This window comes from Phymastichus coffea, unplaced genomic scaffold, assembly GCF_024137745.1.
Source record: "Phymastichus coffea isolate CEN01 unplaced genomic scaffold, Cenicafe_Pcof_1.1 PCOF00009, whole genome shotgun sequence".
Classification (NCBI taxonomy): domain Eukaryota; kingdom Metazoa; phylum Arthropoda; class Insecta; order Hymenoptera; family Eulophidae; genus Phymastichus; species Phymastichus coffea.
The window spans coordinates 9,065,673-9,090,545 of record NW_026706820.1 but is presented as its reverse complement, the minus strand read 5'-3'; the positions used below and the strand labels follow the sequence as shown (position 1 = coordinate 9,090,545).

The following is a 24,873-nucleotide window of genomic DNA, read 5'->3' as shown; positions in this document are numbered from 1 at the left end:
AACAACAACAGCAGCAACAGTATTCGCGGCGGTGCAGCGAGCAGCGAAGCGGCGTTCCAGCGATTTGTTGTTCGGATACGGTTGGCCACCGTATCCTCATCGTTCTCGCGGTAGGTGCACCTTCCCCTTTTTTACCGTTGTAATTTGCGTGCGATCCCGCGCAGCGTGCGCGAGGAAAAGTAGTTGTTGCTTGCGAGCGGTTAGTTCGCGGTAATCGCGGTTTTCTCTCTCTCTCAATCTACGTGTGTTGTCATTCGCGCAAGCGTGCGTAAGTCTCTCGGCCAAACCCTCGTGTAATTAAATTGCATTAATAAAGTGCATATTAATCGTCACCTTCAAATCTAATAGTCGTTATTTAGTCTTTCCTTTGTCCGGAGGTCGCGTCAGTATTTGTTTACGTTTGATTCGAATTCGCCGGTAGCGTAGCACGAATCAAGAAAATATCGATAGGCGGGAATCGTCAACCTAGGTTCCAGCGATGGCCACACGAGCGCTACTAGCAAGGGCGACAGCGCCGCCAAGCGGCGAGTTGGGGGAACCCAACTCGGAATAGTAAGGAGACTCTGCGCAGGCGCACTCCGAGACAAGGTAGGTTGCTGTGCTTTGAGCACAGAGATAACAAGGCATCGTCTAGTCGTAAATAAAGGTACGTTTACAGGATTACCGACTAAACGGCAGCCTGTTACACTAAATATTCTTTTTTTGACATAACTACTGTGACATTAGCTTTGTCTGAGTTTGTAAACATAATGCCTGGATACAATTTCAAAAATTGTTTTGTTAATTTTATTTTTTTGTTAAATTCTTTTTGTTCAATAGATATGTTTTTTATTTTTATTAGCTGTTTCTAATATTCTCGTTATTTTACTACGGATATCTTGTTTTTCAAAAGTCGTTTTTATATAGTCCGTTTCTAATAGACCTTCCACATTTTTTATAGTAGTTAAAATTTGTGGATTATAAACCTCAATGGAATAACAAAATTTTGGACCAAGTGAAATTGTTTGAGCCACTTCTTTAGGAAGATTAATGCTTCATAATTTTTTATCCAACTTTGGCAACAAGTGAATTTATGTTGTTTTTGTTATGATTCTTCGACATAAATTTCTGGAATTTCATTTTGTGTGATAAGTCAAGCTTTTGTCTAAATTTGTTCATGTTCAATTCAGTGAAGCAAAAATAATTATCTAAAATTTTATGGTCAATTTTTTATTTCCTTAGTAAGGACGTCGTTTTGTCTAATTGTTTTTATAAAAATTTAATATGTCTGTTTATATCTTGTATCTCAATTTTTAAGATTTTATTTGCTAGAGTTAATCGTGTGATTTAGTCTTAGAAGGATTGGACAAACGTTATGAACACATTAAAAGTTGTGAGTTTCCAATAGAAGAGATTCGGAAAGAAATACAATTTTTATATAATAACACATATTTTGTGTTCAACAAATTTTATTATAAACAAATATTTGGAAGCCCGATGGGCTCACCTCACTCTCCTTTATTTGCTGATATTGTTATGGAAGATTTAGAGAAATATTGCTTGAGTGTGTTACGGAATGAATATCAAATTAATCTTGTTTTCTATGACAGATATGTTGATGATGCTTTAATGTGCGTTCCGAAAGATAAAATTGATTTAGTTATCGAGACGTTCAATTCTCATCATAATAGACTACAATTTACGTTTGAAATTGAAAAGAATAATTTTATTCCATTTCTTGACTTAAAATTAATCAGAAATAATAATAAATTAGAATTTGACCGGTTTAGGAACACAACACTAACTGACAGAATTTTGAATTTTTTGAACTCTAAACATACAATTCATCAAAAAGTTAATATAGTTTTAAATTTAATTGACCGAGTGTTTTTACTTGCTGATAAAAAATTTTATTCCAACAATTTAAAAATTATTACTAATATTCTGAAAAAGAATAATTATCCATCTTTATTTATCAAAAAACATATACAAAAACTTATCAATAAATACAAAAAAGGGAATAATAATTCTAAAAAATTAGAAAATCAAAAATTACCTACAGTCGCTATTCCTAATAATTCAACATCTTCAAAAAATGTTCATCTGTGTTAAAAAAACATAACATTATGCCTATCCCGTTATTACAAAAACCATTACAAGAGTTTATCCGTGTAGGAAAAGACAAATCTGATTTATTAGACAACACTGGTATTGTCTACAGTTTTAACTGCAAACAATGTTCAGCGGTCTATATAGGTGAAAGTAAACGTTCATTAAAAATTAAATTAAACGAGCACAAAAAAATATTGAATCAGATACAGTAGTAGCTACACATAAAAGAACGTTCTTACACGAATTTGACTGGAAAAAAGCCTAGATATTAGATTATGAAAAGAATTATAAGAAACGAAGAATATCCGAAATATTACATATTGGCTTACATAAAAATACGTTAAATAGAAAAGAGGATATACAATATCTTAGTCACATCTATAAGCCTTAATTAAGATCGATGAGGAAGGAACATAGATGAAGAGTACATATATGAGTTGAAATACTTGATTTCTCACTTTAATTTTGACTGTGCTACAACTTATTCGTTTTAGCCTATAATAATTTGACTAAGCCAGAAATCAGGTATACACATATACTTATAATTATATACTTTTAAAATTACTTGTGAAATCTCTATTGATAATAATTTATTGTTTTTTATTAATAAAGCCTGAAGAGGTCAACAAATGTGCTGACGAAACGTTGCTGATGTAACGGGGTTGCTTACCGTTTAATTATTTTTGTCGTTCGCGAATCACGGGTTTGCGCGCACGGGGTATTGCCCTCGATGGCGAAACCTCTCTCAGGCACTCTCGCTATCGCAGGGAATGATGCTCTTCTCTGGCTCAGGTCTGCACTGATTCGAGCACTTTTGTCGTGAATTGCGATCTTGGCGGCTTCTGTATCGCTTGTTGACGTCGTGACTACGGGCGAACACGTTGATGGTCAGTGCTTCACTGATTCAATTTCAATCGCGCGCGTTCCGTCTGCTCGCGTGCCGAATTCCTTCGTTACGTTTTTCGTCTCCCCGGTAGGTGCTACCCCCGCAGGCAGCAATTAGGTTAGATTATTAGCGCTAATTTGACGTTTACCGTCACACTGAATATAATTAAAATTAAATGATTTTCCATCTATCACTATTTCCGTTCTTTCCATCATTACAAAATTTATCATTTATTGTTATAAAATTCGAGTGTGGGTTAAATGTTATATTAACAGAGATCTGCAGAATAAGGAATTGTGATTGTTATCGTTCAACAGAGGATTATTTTCTAAGTAATTTTTTCCCTAGATTTTAAATCTAAAGTCAGAATTTGTCCATCATGTCAGATTTTTTTAGATATCCTAATCTAAAGAGGCAAAAAAGTGGTTTTTTGGTATATTTGAAATCCCGTTTTGTCGCGGAAAATTTTTGAAAACCATCTGAAATTTTTTTTCTTACCGTTTGAAATCCATATTTCAAATTTTTATCTTTTTATTTTTATCAAGATATCATTAATTGAAATCAAATATTTTAGCAATTTCGAAACAACTAATATCCTAGATACCCATATGTGGCATGTGCAAGTCGATAACATCAGATCCTTATGCCCTAATTGTCTTAACCATTGAGCCCTGTAATTTGCGATGATATAACCTTAAATTCTTGTATCCTTTTTTTCTCAACCCTCTAGCCCTGTAATCTGCGACGTTATAACCGTAGATCCTTATACCCTAATTTCCTCAACCCTGCTATTGCTAATATTGCTTAAATCCTGCTAAATACTTGATTTTAATCTCGATAGAAATAAGGTATCTCAAATCTTAAAAATGAATTTTAAAGGATAAGAATAAACCTTTTAGATGGTTCTCCTAGTTTTCAGAAATAAATATTTTCCGTAATGTTACAGTAACTCATTTATACCAAAAATCCACCTTTTTTGCTCCTTTAGGATAGAATATCTAAAATACCTGAAGTGATGGGCAAATTTTGACTCCAGATTCGAATTGTATGCAAAAAATTACTTTGAAAATGACTTTCAGTTGGCGAATAACAAAACCATGTAAATCTGTGCAATCACTTCACTGCAGATTACCCAATTCAAATAAAAATAAAAGATAATCAATTCGCCAACTGTGGAGGCAATAATGTATTCACTAATGAAGGTTCAAGAAAACTGTTTTAGAAAAAATTATTTCCAGTACTAATAAGGGAAGGTAGGGAGGCGTCCGTCACCGATTTTCTTTAAACTATGTATACGTGTAGATTATTAAAAAATATTTAAGACTTGTTTTTTTAACGACCGATACTGTAATTTCCATGGTAAAAATAAGGTTTCCAATTATATAGTTATATATTTACTCTTCATTTAATTGCGTAAGTTGAAGAGACGTTGAATGCTTGTTATCATATCTTCTTGAAAGAGAGACATCTGAATGATTCTAAATTTATTTTAAAAGAAATGGCTTATACTTTAACTTTTAGAGGATAGGATGGTCTTTTTTGGGATCACTACATACATATCAACATTCGATGTTTTTTATTGCAAAATTTTTCGTGTCAAATATAAAACAATTGTAAAAAAATTCTAGAATAATCCTTGACATTGAAAATATCTTCTCAAGATTAAATTAAACTATTATAACACAGCTGTTATAAGTGGGACAAAAACTAGACACGTATTTATTAGAACGAGTGCTTTAGATTTATTTTGATTTGATTCTATTTTTCGTCAATAGGTAGTAAAAGAGGGCTTGCAAGGAAACATTCCTAACCCTCTGTTTCCAATTTTTCTGCAAATCAAATATGCTATAGTTCATAAAAAATAAAAGAACTGTATTTTTTTTATCGGCGGAAAAAACTATTTAGGGGATGAAACCCACCCCTAAAAGTCTCAAAAGTCAGTTCTTAAAGCAATATTATAGCGATATCTTCCGTTGTAACGAATATTTTTCAATGAAACTAAAAGGAACAAACTTCTATCAAAAAAGTAACTGAACCATATAAATTTTGTTCCCGGGTTTTGCAATCCCTAAATTATATAGAGAAAAAACAATATTTTTAAGTGTATTTTTAACCTACAAAATCAAAAAATTATGTTAAAAAATTAAAAAACTACTTTTCTAGTAAAAAATGATGAAACAAAATTTACATGTGTCGGTGTTTTCCTATTATCTATTATTTCCAGAGTGAACTATCCCTAAACGTTATTATTGCAATATAGGCTATTGTCAACCGTAAATTATGCTGGTTATTTCATATGCTATGACAGTCTAATAAGCCAAAGACATGTATATTTTTGTTATGCAGAATGAACTATTTAGAGGGTGGAAGCTACCCTCGAAATTTACCTTCAACAGCATTTTAATACGTAATCTTCGTCATTTATGCATAATTTTCAACAACAACAAAATTTTTTTTAATTCTTTAAAAAATGTAAAATATACATATGTATATACAGGGTGTTCCAGACCACCCGTACAGCCCCTCTAGAATCCAAAATAATGGATTAATCAAAAACTGCTTCAGACAAAAGTTGCTGGGCTTCGAGGGGGACATATCCGTACGACCTTGACTTTGACCTTGGAGGTCATGTTCAAGGTCATTTCAAGGTCAACTTTGTTTTTTTAAATAGGAACCCCCATTTTTGACCCCGGATTCGGAATGAGCGGGAAATTTTACGTCCAAAACGGTATTTTTAAATTTTTTTTCATGGCCTTGAGAAGGTCGATTTAAGGTCAAATGCTTGAAAAACTGCCTAAAAGCGTTTTTTTAATTTTTAAGATATCGAAAAATGACCTCTACAAAATTTGTTCAGAATAGAGTGGGCCACCCAATGCACCAAAAACCTTTGACCTTTAACCTCATTTTGAAGGTCATTTCAAGGTCGAAGTGTTTTTTGTAATGGAAAAAAAATTTAAAAATACCGTTTTGGACGTAAAATTTCCCGCTCTTTCCGAATCCGGGGTCAAAAATGGGGGTTCCTATTTAAAAAAACAAAGTTGACCTTGAAATGACCTTGAACATGATCTCCAAAGTCAAAGTCAAGGTCGTACGGATATGTCCCCCTCGAAGCCCAGCAACTTTTGTCTGAAGCAGTTTTTGATTAATCCATTATTTTGGATTCTAGAGGGGCTGTACGGATGGTCTGGAACACCCTGTACATATAAATATTTCATCTACAGGGGTTGCGACCCCCTACGTCGTCTAAAGATAAACTATGTTTTTAAACGTGTTGTTACCAATTTTTATAGGAAAAACAAAGTTTATAAAATTTCATTTAAATCTAATACAAAAATATACAGCTTTCGTCGTCACTAGTTCCAACCCTTATATTTTCGAGTGAATAGAACATTTATTTGATACCCTAATGTCTTATGTCGCCCTAAACTCCATTCCAAGTACCTGAAGTTCGGAACCCAGCTCCTTGTTATTCATAATCCTAATTTCGAAATATTTTTAGTATCTTTAAAGAAAAGAATATATACGAAATAACTGTTGACAGTGACATTTCATTTTATATATAGGGTGATGCAAAAATATTAAAGGAAATTAGTATTGCCAGATACGTTGATAGGTGACAACTCGCGCGAGGCGAGTTTGTCCCGTACGAAGGCCTTTTTAACAACCGAGCGACCTTAGACTCGGGCGGCAGTCAGGCTTTCGGGCACCCCGGCCCGTTCGCGCGTCAATAATGAAATCCCTGTTAATTATAATTCGACACTCGATATCGTTTTTGTAAAATAAATAATTGAACGTTTATAACGTTTTTCGCTTATTTATTAAAAGGAAAAATGTAATAGCGATTTTCTTTAATATAGTGGGGAAGCATATGGATACACTTATAGGCGTTTATAATTATAATATTTATTCTAGTCTCTTTCACAACATAAATAAATTGAGCAGAATAGAGAGATATATATATATAAATTCTCAGACGCGTAATTTTCGCCTCGCGATGTCTATTATTTTTTGGTTACATAATGTAACAGGCTGCCGCCTAGCCGCAAACCTCGGGTAATAATAATCCTAAATACAGTCAGACGGTGCTCTGTTAACTGTGTGCTCCTAGCACACTTGCTCACCTTGTCCCGGTGTGCGCCTGCGCCGAGTTCTCTTACCGATCTAACCTGGGTTCACGATCTCTCCTCCAGCGGCGCTGTTACGCCTGCCTTACAGCGCTCCGCCGGCCACTGCTGACAACTCGGTTGGCGGGCAGCTTCTCTCGGTGCTTACGTGCTCCGTGCTGGTCTACCGGCGCGTTCGAATCAAACGTAAACAACAATACCGATTTCGAACAAAGGGAAGATGAAATAATGAGATCGTTTCGTGTTAATCTCTAACCACTTTATTAACTCAAAACTAGTATAAGGGAGGGATTTGCCGAGAGACTCACGCACGCTATTTCGATACAACAATTCGCACGGGGAGAGAGAAAGTAAATCTCGTGGACGTCGCGGACTATTCGCACGCTCGCTATCAAGAAACTCACCGCGCGCGCTGCGCGGGATCGCACGCTAAATACAACGCGATAAAAGTGCTGTGCACCTACCGCTAAGTTGACGGGGCCAATCGTATCCGATTAACCCGTTGCTGATGAACTGCCTCTGCGGTCGCTGCACCGCTGTTGTTGTTGCGTGGCTGCAGGAGTCGCAGAGGTTGAGCTCGCTGAAGCCCAGGTCGCACACGTTCAGCAATGCGCGCACTCGGCACTCCACTCACAGTTGTTACTATCGGCGACGGTGTCACACACGTTGTGCAGTGTGTGCACTCCCACCTCACAACTCGCCAACAGTACGTACAACTCCCTGGATCTCACTCGCAAAACAATAGGACTCGCTGTAGCCTCTGACTCGTCGATCACGATGTAGCCGGACTGAAGGACACAGTCATACTGGTTAGCTAACTCTCCCCTCCTGGTCATTGCCCCTAACGCGCCCTCTCTCTCTCTCTCTCTCTCTCTCAAACCGATCGCGGCTGTTACGCTCAGCCGCTTAGTAACCCACGCGAGTCTAAACAATTTTCGGCAATCGTTGCAATAAAAAGTATTACTCACTTTGTATTAATATTGTAAATATAAATTGGTCCAAAATATTATTCGCTTCGTGATGTGGCCAATCACTTTTTCTTTGAATTTGATCAGATCAACTGGTCCAATATATTTTTTATACAATACTTTAGCAACACGCAAGAAAATGATAATTCCTATAATTTTCGTTGTCCAATATATTCTTTATCCAATAGTGTAGCAGCACGCAAGAAAATGATAATTCCTATGATTTTCGTTTACACAAAATTATTAAAACAATTCTACTCGACACTTCTAATACTTAATCGCAACTCAAACAATTATATTCTCAAACTCTTATTACGGATTTAACTTCAGTAGGAAAATATGCGGGCTTCTTAGTCGAGCGTTCACTCCTAACTGACTAATCTCTCCCTGTCTGGGGTCGTTGTTTTCGCCGGTTCATTATATATCTTTTTTCCTCGCATTCCGTCTCTTTCTCGCACATACGCTTTAAACGTTTACGCTTCTCGTATCGGCTCGTTTTACCTAGCTAAGCACGCTGACCAAAGCATGCTGTCGCAGCATGCTGCCGCAGCGTGAATCAGCCTCTGCCGCACATTCCTACCGAGTCGCGCACACGAATACTGCTAGCTATACTATGTCCGAACGGAAATCTCGGGTCCGAAATATTATTCGACAAAATACAATTATAACACAATGAAATGTCACGTAACATACGTCTTGAAAAGTTGTTTAAAATGCAATTATTATTTTTTTTTATTAAGTAATTAGAGAATTAGCTTCAAATATCGATCAACTAGCGCGTGGCTTTAGAAGTATGTGCGCTTGGCGTCGAGCGGGGAGCAGTGAGAAGGGCTCATATGCGCGCACCATAGCTGAACAAAATCAGAGCTCATCCTTCATAAATGTTATAAGATTCTCATGCCATAAAATTGAAATATGAATCTATATTGATTTCGTAAACATGATTGTTGCACATCGATAATGTATTTTCAAATGTTGAATATCCAGAAAAATAAAATATAAAATTCACCATCATGCTCGGAATGACAATTGCTGTTTTTTTACAGTTTTCATTTTGTAGTAATTTGTCAAGTTTACGAGTAAAGAATTAAAATTACATTTAAAAACTTAAGTTTGAAATGTGACTTTTATACTTTTTTCTCAGATAACTCGCTCTACCATCGTTAAATATCATCTGAATCGATAGATTCCTTTTTCAAAATGCGTTTAACGATTTGGCGTACATGTCAAATGAGTACGAAAATCATTGTGAAATAATGTTAATTATGTATTTAATTCTAAATACGAGGTCTGTCCGGAAAGTATCGGGCCTACGTTTATATCTTCGCGCCATAGTGTTCGAGTAACCTCTAGCGGACAGAAACGTCAACAGTAAAGGCTCACGAATCTATTGGTTACTTACTGACACCTGCCGGACATATAGTTCATGCGCAGCGTGTTTCTGTTTACAGTGCCTTTTTTGCGTTCGTCGGATTTTGATATTGTCAAAAATGACTGAAAAACAAGATGAACGAATTTGCATCAAATTTTGCTTTCAACTCGGAAAAACGAATTCGGAAACTATTGAAATGATGCAAAAAGCCTTCGGAAGCGAGTGTATGAGCAAAACACGAATAAAAGAGTGGTATAAACGGTTCAAGGATGGTCGTTTTTCGATTGTGAAGGAGTTGTACATCATGAATATGCACCAACAGGTCAGACAATCAATAAAGAATACTACGCTCAAATTTTGAAACGTTTGCTTGATGCAATAAGAAGAAAACGGCCGTACTTTTGGGAAAGTGGTGACTGGCTTCTCCATCACGATAATGCGCCAGTGCATTCATCCAATCTTGTGCAGCAGTTTTTGAGCAAACACAATATCACATTGCTTCGACAACCTCCATACAGTCCCGACATAGCCCCTTGCGACTTTTTGCTGTTTCCAAAACTAAAAAAACCACTCAAAGGACACCGATTCGATGACAAAACAACGGTTGAAAACAATGCGACGACTGTACTTAAGGCTATCCCTAAAATGAGTTCCATGATTGTTTTGAAAAGTGGAAACATCGATGGAACCGTGTTATTCAATCAAGTGGGGATTACTTTGAAGGATGCTAGCCACCAGATTATAAAGAATAACGCTAGCACGAAAATATAAAGGTAGGCCTGATACTTTCCGGACAGACCTCGTTTACGTGCACATCCTCATTTGATTCATTTTGCACGCATAATACGAAGGACGCTAAAAGAAATTTTTTTATAGACGATGAAATGTATCTCGAATGTTTGGTCGTTTTCATAAATGGAACGGTGCTACCGAAAAATCGAGGTCAGTATTTATTGCCTTTAGACACTCAATTATACTCTCATTTCTTCTATTGAACTTCAAAAATTTAAAGCATTATAAAATATAATAAGATTAATAAATTGACACTTTTATTTTTATGAAATGAGTAGAAACAGAAGGAGAAGAAAAAAGTAAAGATATGAAAGAAGTAGAAGGAGATAAGGGAGAAAGAATAGAAGAAAGAGGATATAACGGAGAAGGATTGGAAGAAGAAAGAGGAAAAAAGGGAAAAGGAATTAAAGAAGCACGAAGACAAACCGGAGATGCGATTGAAGAAGAAGGAATACACAAAGGAAATGGATTGGAAGAAGAAAGAGGATATAAAGGAGAAGGTATAGAAGGAAACAGAACAGAAAATGAAGAAAGAGTAAAAGAATAAAATCAGAAAGAAGATTATATTTCGAATTTCGAATATCATGGATTTTATATCAACCAAAATAAATAAATTTAATCTTCTATTTTAAGGTGAAGGTTTTGAAGGAGTAGGAGTAGGCGCTGGGAACTATACAGTTGTCAAATGCAATAATAATTCCATTAAATGCCCAAATTACTCATACCACAATGAAAAATACAATACGAAATGTAACGTCAATCATGTAGCAAATGATAGTTTATTGTATGAAGTACTCAAAAACCAAATAAAAAAATACATCGAATAAACTGACTACCCGATACAACCTAATTACCAGCGCTACTTTGGTAAAACAGAGCTTACTATCAATCATCAACAGGTAACAAGCGTACAACGAATAACAGATCGACAATTAAGACTAGCAAGTAGTCCATCATTGTTGTCTTTATCCTCGCAAAGTCCATCATCAAATAATACACTAATTAACAGGAACAAAAATGGAAAGTGTTAATGTAAATATCAATAATCAAACAATTGTTGATGATACATGCACTTTAAATAAATATTTAGAACAAGAAAAAGAAATTGTAATAAATATTAGAAGTATTTATGCCAATTAGAACAAACTGTTAATTTTTATTAAGAGTCTAAATAACAAACCTGGTATTAACATATGCACAAAATATTGGTTATCATCCAATATTGAACATTGCAGGCTACAATATGTACTACCATGACAATAGAATAAATAAATCCAATGGAATAATATATATCAGAAATGATATCAAAGAAAACACAGAAGTAGTACAACCTAAAAATACTAACCTCTAAGATTACCATGGAAAATTATAATAAGCTACTACTCCCTGTCATATACACGTCACATAAGATTGAATTTTCAATGAAGTTGAAGTAATATCCAAAAACCAATACTAGAAAGAAAAATACAATTATTGGTGGCGATTTCAATATCTTAAGTGATGACATAATTGATCAAGAATTTCTACAAGTCCTATTAGAAAATGGATATAGTCCAAGATTTAGCAGCATTACTCGATCCTTAGATCATAACTACAAAGGTACTTGCATTAACAACATACATAAAATCGGAAAACTCGAATCACAAGACTTATCTACTTACAATTTCCCTTAATAATCGTTATCCATTTTTAACGTTTGTGGATTACTTTAATAAAAATATTGAATCATCAAAACACAAGAACAATATTAATTTTCAAAACCTGATAACTACCGCCCAGACTATACGAGGGTGGTCCGATAAGTACTTAGCCTCACCGCCCGATGGCGCCACTCTCGCAAAAGAAATATTCTATCACGTAATACAACCTTCTCGATGGTTACTGTCAAGATTTTAGCCGAATCGGAGTTGTAGTTTATTTTTGAGAGCGTGTGAGAGCAAGTGTGTCCGTTGATTTTTGAAAAATGGAAAAAGAGCAGTATCGGTCGGTGATTCGATTCTTGTTTTTAGAAGGGAAATCGCGCAGCGAAATCAAAAAGCGCTTGGATGCTATGTACGGTGACTCTTCTCCTTCGATGGCGACCGTCAAAAATTGGTTTAACGAGTTTCAACGTGGTCGCACGTCGATTTTTGAAGAGCCACGTCCAGGTGCTCCGAAAACGGCTATCACGGAGGATAACGTGATAAAAATTCACGATCTCGTATTGACAGATCGTAGGCATCTCAAAAGACCGCGTGGGTCATGTCCTGCATGAAATTTTGGGCATCAGTAAGCTGTCGGCGCGATGGGTGCCGCGTTTGCTCACTCCGGACAACAAGCGCAACCGTGAGATAACTTCAGAGCAATGTCTGACGCTGTTTAAGCGCAATCTGAAGGAGTTTGTGCGTCGTTTCGTAACAGTGGACGAAACATGGATCCACTGGTATACACCAGAGACCAAGGAACAGTCGAAACAGTGGACTTTACCCAGAGAAAGTGCTCCGAAGAACGCGAAGACTGCCCCATCGGCCGGAAAGGTGATGGCCACCGTTTTCTGGGATTCACAAGGTGTGATCTACATCGACTACCTGGAGAGGGGCAAAACGGTCACAGGGCTGTACTATGCCGAACTATTGGGCCGATTTGACGTCGAATTGCAAAAAAAACGGCCCCATTTGGCGAAGAAAAAAGTGCTCTTCCACCATGACAACGCACCGACTCACACCTCCGCCGTCGCCATAGCCACATTGGTCGAACTATGCTACGAACTGCTGCTCCATCCACCGTATTCTCCAGATTTAGCCCCGTATGACTTCTTTTTGTTTCCAAACTTGAAAAAGTCACTCGCCGGGCAGAAATTTCAGTCGAATGAGGAGGTAATCGCTGCCACGGAACCTACTTTTCAGACCTCGAGGAAACGTATTTTTCAGACGGGTTAAAGAAGTTGAAGCATCACTGGGCCAAGTGTATCGAACTAAAAGCAGACTATGTTGAAAAATAAAACGCCACTTTTCCAAAATTTTCGTTTTTCTTTTGTAGGCTAAGTACTTATCGGACCACCCATATATATCGGAATGATAGTTCATTTATAACTGATCCGAACATAGCAACCAATAAATTAATAGATAACATACAAAATTGTATTAGAAAAACCTAAATAAACAGCATCACTCCAAAAAACAACAAGCAGATGAAACCAAGAAAAATCATGGATAACTAAAGCAAAACTTATTTCGTGTAAAACTAAAGAAAAACTATAAATTTTGGTGTAATGACCCCAATAACATAGATAAAAATAAAAATTATAATCAGTATATCAAACTCCTCCACAAAGTTATTAACAAAGCTAAAGAAAATTTGGAAAGAAAACTGTTGAATCATCTGTAAATAACCCAAGAAGTCTATAGTCAATAATAAATAATAAATTAGGTAATAATACAATAAAAACCAAAACTATTGATCATATACTTGATAACAACACAAAAATAACAGATTCGAAAGAAATTACGGATAAAATGAACAAATTTTTCTGTAATATAGGTAAGGATTTCAGCAATAGAATTTCTACTCCACAAAATAACAATATTACCATGTCTACTATGAACTCTACAAGCTTATTTCTTTATCCAAAAAACAATTATAAAATTCGTAAAATAATTAGTAAAATGAAAAAAAAAATAGATAACATTGATACCACTGTCCTAATAACTTTAATAAACTTCATTACTACACCAATTGTTAATATAATAAATACTAGCATTGAAACAGAAATTTGGTCAGATTCATTAAAAGAAGCAGTAATTATACCGATCCACGGAGCAAAAGAAAAATACCTATTATAAAAGTTTCTCGTTTTATTAGTCAGCAACGATAAACAAGAACAATCAGAATTTTATAAATTTCATTATATAAAAGAGGTGGACCGAATTAGTTTATAATCAATAATTTCGTACGTACAAACACGTGGATAACACTCAGCTTATAGCTATAACACAATAATAATAAAACTTAAAGAGAGAGAGAAAGATAGATATGAATTTCGCCGTGCAAAGTCTATTACAATAAAACATTAAATAGGTACTCATTTTCTTAGTTAAAATTCCCTTTGGTTGTGGTAATAAGCATGTATATATTTATATTTTATCGGTCCGAAGTGTCCTTTTTCCACAGGTTCAATAAATATAAATAAATTGCAGTAACATCGAACGAATCCAGTAAATTTGATTTATCCAATAAATTTCATACACTCGATACTGTATTAATATTCAAAGTAATAATTCCTATTTATTATAACCCAATAAATTCAATACTAGGTGTGCGTGTGTGTGTGACTATTAAGAACAAATTACTGTCAAAGAAAATAAATGCAGCCTTTCTAATCGAGTGCTCACTTCTGACTAACTTTCCTGATCCTCGGTATTCCCTCGCTCGCTTTATTTCCCTCTCTTTTTCCTTCACACTTTCTCACTCTAATTCACGCATTTTTAATCGCTGCCTTAATCCTAAATAAACATGCTGACTGCAGCGTGCTGTCGCAGCATGTTTCCGTAGCATGCTATAGCAGCGCGCTCGGACTGTTCAACTTGTTCTTGTCGAGGCGTGCACACACATGCTGCTGACCATAGCATCTTATCGCTATGCGCTTGGGCTTGGCGCAACGCAAGTGAGACTCTCGCAGATAAACTCTCCCGTAGATAGGCATTAGGCAAAACAAAAGCAAAATAAAAAAAAAGAAAATGGTCCATCACATAACAAGCAGTTATTTGTACAAGTTGTAAATTATCATTGAATCATTTGTATGCTGAGGAATCTAATAAAATGACGCTTCCAGATTATAATGAATTTCATTATACATACTACAAGAACATCACGTCAATAAATCTGAAATGTGATTTTAAATTATGTGAAGTAGTGAGAGCACTAAATGTAAATCAATTTAATAGAAATAAAAATTTGAACAGCGTAAAAAGGACCATAAAAATAAATATAAAGAGGAAATGTTATACGCAATAATGAAATGATATAGTTTCTGTTTACATTGGAGGCAAAAAAACAGTAATGCTCATGATCAATGTCATTTGCAAGAGATATTTCATTTTTCGATTTTAGTATGCTTGATTTCCCTGAGTCTCCTTGCCTCTCACCTCAATGTATTTGACTTCATGATAATGTTTCTTGTGTGTGGTATTCTTCACCATATCATGCTGCGCATAGAAGAATGTCGCAATTAAGGCACATGTAGTTCATTCTACGGGTTATTTTACGTAAAACACATACAAGGGTCGTTTGAAAAGTCCGTGCAAAGTCAGAGAGATGGCACTACTAGTGCGTATCAAGGTTATTTTTAGTTAGTGGCATATCTTGGAAGAGCACACACCAAGTTTCAGCCAGATCGGCTAATTACTTTGCGTTTTACATTCGTTTCAATCAAAGAAATCGAGTGGTTGTAAAAAAATGGTCGAAAAAGAATTTCGCGTATTGATTAAACATTACTTTTTCAAAGGCAAAATGCCTCAGGTGATTAAACAGAAGCTTGATAAACATTATGGTGATTATGCACCTTAGATTAGAATGGTTTATAAGTGTTTTCAAAATTTTCGGAGTGGCCATATGAGCTCAAAACACGCTGAACGTTCTGGATGCCCTGTTGATGTTACCACTTCAGAAATCATTAATAAAATCCATGATATGGTGATGGCTGACAGAAGAGTGAAGGTGCGTTAGATTGCTAGTACTGTAGGCATATCGAGCGAACGGGTACATAATATTTTGCACCAACATTTGGACATGAAAAAGCTATCCGCTAGATGGGTGCTACGATTGCTCACGATTGACCAAAAACGAGATCGTGTGAAGTGTTGCAAGAATGGTTTGCAGCTGTTCCAGCAAAATCCGCAAGACTTTAAGCGTCGTTTCATGACTGTAGATGAAACATGGATATATCACTACACTCCTGAGACCAAAGAATAGTCTAAACAATGGGTTACCAAGGGAGAATATGCTCCGAAAAAGGCGAAGACAATTCCTTCGGCCGGGAAGGTTATGGCGACTGTCTTTTGGGATTCGCAAGGAATAATCTTCATTGACTATCTGGAAAAGGGTAAAACCATTACAGGCGAATATTATTCATCGTTATTGGATCGTTTGAAAACCGAGTTGCTAGAGAAACGTCCACGATAGGTCCACAAAAAAGTCCTCTTCCACCAGGACAATGCGCCAGCTTACGCCTCAGCAGTTGTGGCCGCAAAACTGATGAAGATAGGGTTCCAACTCGTTTCACATCTCCCCTATTCTCCAGACTTGCCTCCGTCGGACTACTATATGTTCCCTAATATGAAAAAATGGCTGGCGGGGAAAAGATTTTATTCAAACGAGGAGGTGATTGCAGAAACATATGCCTATTTTACAGACTTGGACAAATCCTATTATTTGGTAGGGATTAACAAACTAGAGCAGTGTTGGATGAAGTGTATAAGCCTAAAAGGACACTATGTTGAAAAATAAAAAATATTTATTAAAAAAAATCAAGCAGTTCTTATTTTTGCACGGACTTTTCAAACGACCTTCGTACGAGGGTGGTCCGATAAGTACTTAGCCTCACCGCCCGATGGCGCCACTCTCGCAAAAGAAATATTCTATCACGTAATACAACCTTATCGATGGTTACTGCCAAGATTTTAGCCGGATCGGAGTTGTAGTTTATTTTTGAGAGCGTGTGAAAGCAAGTGTGTCCGTTGATTTTTGAAAAATGGAAAAAGAGCAGTATCGGTCGGTGATTCGATTCTTGTTTTTGGAAGGGAAATCGCGCAGCGAAATCAAAAAGCGCTTGGATGCTGTGTACGGTGACTCTTCTCCTTCAATGGCGACCGTCAAAAATTGGTTTAACGAGTTTCAACGTGGTCGCACGTCGATTTTTGAAGAGCCACGTCCAGGTGCTCTGAAAACGGCTACCACAGAGGATAACGTGACAAAAATTCACGATCTCGTATTGGCAGATCGACGATTGAAGGTGCGCGAGATAGCTAAGATCGTAGGCATCTCAAAAGACCGTGTGGGTCATGTCCTGCATGAAATTTTGGGCATGAGAAAGCTGTCGGCGCGATGGGTGCCGCGTTTGCTCACTCCGGACAACAAGCGCAACCGTGAGACAACTTCAGAGCTATGTCTGACGCTGTTTAACCCATTTGCATCAATGCGCGGAATATTCCGCGAACTGCGACTGTCTTTTATCACCAAGCGCGGAATATTCCGCATACCTGCGACTGTGCGACAGTCGTCTGTCGTTCGGCTCTGATGTTCAGGCGCGGCGGCCTAAGTAGAGCGATGATGCAAATGGGTTAAGCGCAATCCGAAGGAAATTCTACGTCGTTTCGTGACAGTCGACGAAACATGGATCCACTGGTATACACCAGAGACCAAGGAACAGTCGAAACAGTGGACTTTTCCCGGCGAAAGTGCTCCGAAGAAGGCGAAGACTGCCCCATCGGCCGGAAAGGTGATGGCTACCGTTTTCTGGAATTCACAAGGTGTGATCTACATCGACTAGCTGGAGAGGGGCAAAACGATCACAGGGCTGTACTATGCCGAATTATTGGGCCGATGCGACGTCGAATTTCAGAAAAAACGGCCCCATTTGGCGAAGAAAAAAGTGCTCTTCCACCATTACAACGCACCGGCTCACACTGTCGCCGTCGACATGGCCAAATTGGTCGAATTAGGCTACGAACTACTGCCCCATCCACCGTATTCTCCAGATTTAGCCCCGTGCGACTACTTTTTGTTTCCAAACTTGAAAAAATCACTCGCCGGGCAGAAATTTGAGTCGAATGAGGAGGTAATCGCTGCCACGGAAGCCAACTTTTCAGACCTCGAGGAAACATATTTTTCAGACGGGTTAAAGAAGTTGGAGCATCACTGGGCCAAGTGTATTGAACTAAAAGGAGACTATGTTGAAAAATAAAACGCCACTTTTCCAAAATTTTCGTTTTTCTTTTGTAGGCTAAGTACTTATCGGACCACCCTCGTACGTGTCATATTCAATTGTAGTATGCCTCGATAAATGTCGACCAACTAATCGAATGGGAGGGCTAACAGGACGAGCGATGCTATCAATTTCAATAATGATCTAGCGACCACTAATCGGAATTAAAGAAAGAGTATTGGTCCTTCATTTCTCATTTTATATTAAGCATGAGCATTAAATAATTTTAAATTAATAAGGTGAAAAAATCTCGCGACACCACTTCATTATTTTTCTGTTCGATTATAGACAATTATCTACGCTACCAGCACGATCTATATTTTTATTGTATTCATGGATACACTGTAGTTTTACAATATCTTTATTTGTTGAATAGTGTTTCTTGCCAGTTGTACAGAATTCAAGTTCATGCACAGTTGTAAGCATGCGAACACTACGCTTATTCACCCACCTCATTGCTGTCCACACATTATTATGAGCAACTTGAACTTCACCACCCACTAATTTATTTTCTAATTTTGGCATTCCTTTCCTATTGGATTTTACCGTGCCACACACTCTTGTATCGGGATAATGTAAAAATTGTGCCAATGTAAGAGATCAGTTATTTGTATATACAACATGACCTTTATAAAAATAAAGCTGTAAAATATTAGTAACAATATTACCAATTACGCCCAATTCAAACTTCTGATAATCAGTATCGGCATCAGTGTGGATAAAAAGCCCAAAATGAATCCAGTATCTCAGTCTACTAATTAAAAAAGTTTGATGTAAATCGCTTCCATTTTAAAAGAATATACAGCTTGAATATAAGCCTACCTTTTTACAATTTCCTAATCTTTCATCTATGTACAGATTTTTACCTGGAATAAAAACTACTCACAATTTACTTTATAGATAGTCGATTATTGGTTTTATTTTCACTAAAGGATGTTGGGCGATTTCTGAAGTATATTCGTTATCATGAAAATGTAAGTAACGTAAGATTGTAAGATATCTATTACAAGACATTGTTTGACCAAAAACTGGAATATATAACAAAGGATCTTTAGACCAATAATCTTTCAAATCGCCTTTTCAAACATGGCCCATTAGAATTGAAAGGCCAAGGACATGTTCAACCTCATCTTCTATAAAAGGATATCAAGCTATCTGATGAAAATACCCAACTTCATAATTTTAACTTTCATATCGATTTGTCTCATTTATAATTTTTTCAACCAGAGAGGAATCAAAAAAGTATTCAAAATAATCGATTCGGTTATTCCCCGATATAGAGATATCCAGATTTATTTTAGAACTATCTTTGAAATCTTTGATTGATGAATAAAAATACGCATCTTGGAAAATTTGAGTTTCATCATAATCATTTTTTTCTAAAACAATTTCATCATTTTCTCCATTCTCTAACTCTTGTATTTCAGGTTCGAACTTGTCGCTACTCCAAGCTTCAACATTTTCCATTTTATCAAAAGTAAAGACTGCTCGTAATTTATTGATAATTGTATCAATAATAATAATAATAGTGGAAAAGTAATAATACTAATGATAGTACTAAGAAATTTTTCATAAAAAAACAACTAAGTACTCATCTGCCGGTAGAAACTAATAGTAATAAAATATTTGAGCTTTATATTTAACTTGAAGATGCACATTCTATCATTCGCAATATTTTATCGTATTAAATAATTTCGTATTAAATTAATTAAATAAATTCGAATATGTGGATTGCGACGGTAGTTGATTCGATCAATCGATACGTTCGCGATTCGGTAGCACTCGCGATGCTAGAGCGAACATCTAAAAGAGAGAGAGAGGGCGCGCGAGAGTTCAAAGTTTCAGTTAAGCCTCAGCTGTTGCTTATGAGAGAGTACTGCCAAATAGATTTCCACTATGTTTTACCTTTTGATAACAAAAGTTTTCTGTGTTATTTTTGATACGTGCGCGAGTGATCGTAAGAGACGATTACAGCAGCAGCAAACGAACAGCAGCATTAAGTGCAGCAACAGCAGATTGGTAGCGAGGTCAACTGGCGCAGCCTTTCCAGGGAGGAAACCGTTGGCTAAGAAAATTTTTTTCAACAATTACAGCTGATTACCGTAAATGCACCGTAGGGTAGGTGCATCTCTTTTTTTCTGCGTGAATTCTTAGAATTTTGAATTCTCTCACTCTTTCTCTCTCTCTCTCTCTCTCTCTCTCTCCATATTATTGTAGCAATTTGTTAATTCATCGAAAACTGTAGTTTATTAGAGATAAACGATATTAATTTTATTCGCCGCATTACGTTATTTCGTTCCCTTTTTGTTTAACGGATCCGTCACCGGTTAATTTTTAAACCGATTTCACCTAGGGGATAGTTGGAGTAAACATTAGGTCACTCACACCTAAGATAGATCGGGTGTCACAAGTCAGGTGACTTAAGGTGAGTTCAACTCTGTTGGAAAGGAGACATCGAAACGAAAGTATCAAACGTAAAAACGAATACACCTCGTATACTCATACGTGTTTAACGGAGCGGCGGTTAGCTCTGTATCAGTTTGCATGAGATTGTTCTTTAATAAACCCATTTTGTACCAGCTAATCCCCCCTGTTACACGGTTCACTTAACAATTTTCAGGGCACAATTCCGAATAAAAAATTTTTTTTGAAATCATTATTTCAGGGTCAAATATGCTACCTAAAATTGTTACACTACATTTTGTATATTCAAAACATAATACTATACCCAAAATCACTCAAAAATATTGATACTTGATTGATCGAAATATCAGCCAGTTTCGTTTTTAAAAGATTAAAATTGCTGTTGTGATTGGTATGGAGCAGATCACTAAACGAAAACCTTTTTTCCCATTTAAACTACATAGCGAGGGTTTATTTTCGTTAAATGTAAAGCTTTAGTTTTTCAAATTGTCATAAGCGAAAATGTTGAATATATTGCAATGTAAAAATATAGAATTAAAAATTAATTCTATGTTATTTGTCGAATGCTTAAAAAAAATTTTAGAAGGAATATTTTGTCAGTGTTTATTTCGTACTTATGCTGATTCTCTGTGATTTGATTTAATTATATTTCTTTAAGTTTTTTATTTAATACAATTACACAGGTCAACATGACTTTTATCGCACGAACATGAGCAACATATTCCGAAGGTTTTTGATGCGCTGAATACTAATCTGGCATCAGAAATGCTCTATCACGTCACATTTTCGAGATATTCTAACCTAAAAGTGCGAAAAACGCTTATTTTCGCTGTTTTAGAGGCTATGTTACACCGCAAGAAAATCTTTTTTGTTGAAAACGAATCTGACCATCTCAAAGTATCGCTTCTACCCTTTGCAACGCATTTTTCAAATTTGGTAAATATTTTTTTTTCGCGGAGATATCATCGAAGAAGTTCACCACTTTAGCGATTTCATAACAACAGTACCAACAATACAAATATCACAGCCCCACGAAAAAAGTCATATGTGCAAATGGTAATACCATGACATTTATGTTTTTGGGGTCGCTGAATTCGAATCCACAATTCATTTGACCTAATTAGCTCAGGGGTCAAAGTCAGATCAAGATTATCCCATTAATCTTGGTCCATGTACTGTTTCTATAGGGGTTTTGAATCTGGGGTTCGTTTGACCTGGTCGACTCAGAGTCAAGGTTAGGTCAAGGTAAAATACAAAAAATGCATTAATGAATCCGAATTGAAGGTTTATCTGACCCCCCTTAATATTTCTATGTTAGCAACCCCCTAATAACTCCCTAACAACCCCCTAATAAACCCCCTAATATAAACTATGCTATAAACCCTCTAATAACACAATGACGATGCTATAAACCCCCCAATAACGTAATGACAGTGTTATCAACTCCCTAATAAACCCCAATAACCCCCTAATATAAACTATGCTAATAACCCCCTGATGACGCAATGGCAGTGCTATCACACCCCTAGTAACCTCCTAATAACCTCCTAATAACCTCCTAATAACCCCTATAATATAAACCGTTCTATGAACCCCTTAATAGCGCAATGGCAATGCTAAAACGCCTCTAATGACTCAAGTAATCCTATCAACCCCCTAATATCCCCCCCTCTATAAACTTCCTCCCTAATAACCCTCTAATGTGAACTAAGCTAATAAACCCCTAATAACGCAATGACAATGCTAGCAACCCTCTAATTACCCAATAGCAATGTTATCAACCACATTATGTCAGATGCTTCAATGTTATCAATTTTCTGATTTGTGGAATCGCTTCCTTTTTTCGTCTAGGCTTCTGGTTCCTGACTTTCTCTTATGCTGTAGTAAGCTAACATATTAACATTTCATCTACCTTAATACCTTCTTTCCATCTTTTGGATGTCTTGGTGGAATCTTTCTCCTTGCTCCTCACTTAGATCTCCAAGATTCTCAGGAAAAGAATCTAAATGAGAATTCAGGAAATGTACTTGTAAACTCATGTTACAACCCAACTCTTTGAAACTGGTAAGCATATTTTGAAAGACTACGTGATAATTTTCTACTTTTCTGTTTCCCAAAAATCCTTCTACAACCGCTGTAAAATTCACCCATGCAGCCTTCTCTTTTCTTGTCATCGTTTGTTGAAAATCAGCCGATTTCATCATCTTTCTTATATCTGGACCTGTGAAAATACCTTCCTTTATTTTTGCATCAGATAATCCTGGGAATTTATCCAATAAGTAGAGGAAGCATTTTCCATTGTGATCAAGGGCTTTGATGAATTGCTTAATCAATCCTAATTTTATGTGGAGGGGAGGTAAAAGTATTTTTTTTGGATCACACAAGGGTTTTTTGAGAACATTGTGTGATCCTAGCTTCAGAAACGTGCGAAGTGGCCACTTAGATTCTTCCCAATGACGTGCAGTAACTCTACTATCCCACAAACAAATGTAACATGGGTATTTGGTATACCCCAAGTGCTGTCCAAGAAGTATAGTTATTACTTTCAAATCACCACATATGAGCCATCTATGTTCTTCATATTTAATTTTCTCAACTATCTGCATGTTCTCGTAAGATTCTTTTAGGTACACTGAATGGGCGAGTGGAATCGAAGCATATTTATTTCCATTGTGAAGGTGGACAACCTTCAAACTTCTTTTAGAAGAATCGATTACGAGACGCCATTCAGTAGCGACATATATCAAGTCTCTTTTTGTCATTAAGCCAGTCCCGTCATGACAGTAAGTCAATCCATCTTTCTCTGCGAAATATCTGATATATTCTTGCTCTTTGTTTCTGTACCAAGAAACAGTTGTTTTTGGAGCCAACAGATTCATTTCCTTCAACATAGAACCTAACAATTCTAATTTATTTTTTAACAGGTCCAAATCTTTAACTAAATTATTTAGAAGAGTTTGTGTCCTCAACACTTGAGGACTTTCGGTTGTATCGAAATATGCACTATCATCTGACTGCGGATCTTTGTCGTCCACCTCCATATCATTGATTTCGTCTGGGCTCCTGAAAGTACTAGGTAAACATTCTGCTTTCTTTAGGGGTGATGATTTCTCACAGACAAGAGTCCCCCGTTAAACTGGTTTAGTAACAGATGAGACATTAGGATACAAAATTGCAGATTTATTCTTACTGTTGAAACCTTTCAGGTCAATAGAACAAAAGTAACAGTCATTATGATCACGTAGCTCACGCCAGATCATCGGAGAACTGAAAGGCAATTTTTGCGAAGAGTAGTCTTTATTCCAACCACTTAATATTGCATAGCAACTTACACAAATTGTGTTTGGCACTCAAGATTTGTCTACATTCACGATAGAATAGCCGAAATAGTTTTTGTAAGCAGTTTCGATTGAAGGCGTAATGTTTCTCTTTTGATTTTTTGTAGCATAAAGTCCGCATACGTTGCAGAACTTGTTAGGATCGTTCACGCAACTCCGGAGAGACATTATAAAAGAGATCTCAGGAACACGAGGACGATGAAGATACTAGAAACTTCAACTAGGATTCTCAACTATCCTGAAAAGGAATGTTGAGAAAATGCCGCTCGATCGCAAAAAGTACGCCGAACCTTTCAACTATCCTGAAAAGGACTGTTAAAAAGAAGTGCGTATGGTTAACGGAAACCGGACTCTTAGCTATCCTGTTATCGAAAGGAGTAACGCTTGCCTCTGCACTATTAACGGGTTGATGGGATTGCCATCGCGCTATTAGGGGGTTCATAGCATAGTTCTTATTAATGCGGTTATTAGGGGATTATCAGGGGTTGATGGCACTATCATTGCGTTATTGGAGGTTGATAGGATTGTCATTGAGTTATTAGGATGTTCATAGCATAGTTCATATTAGGAAGGTTATTAGGGGGTTAATAGAGGGATGCTAACATAGAAATATTAGGGGGGTGAGATAAACCTTCAATTCGTATTCATTAATGCATTTTTTGGATTTTACCTTGACCTAACCTTGACTCTGAGCCGATCAGGTCAAACGGACCTCAGATTCGAATTCAGCGACCTCAAAAACCTATAGAAACAGTACCTGTGCCAAGATTAATGGGATAACCTTTATTTGACCTTGATCTGACTTTGACCTCTGAGCTACTCGGGTCAAATGAATCGTGGTTCAGATTCAGCGATCCCAAAAACATAAATGTCATGGTATTACCTTTTGCACATATGACTTCTTTTCGTGGGGCTGTG

The 24,873-nt window shown here is 36.5% G+C and overlaps 1 protein-coding gene across 2 annotated transcripts in view; it reads left to right on the top strand.

Moving 5' to 3' along the window:
* Positions 1–24,873, top strand: part of LOC131670744 (semaphorin-2A) — a 545,588-nt gene that overhangs the window by 305,913 nt on the left and 214,802 nt on the right. The gene's annotated exons all lie outside the window — the stretch shown is intronic.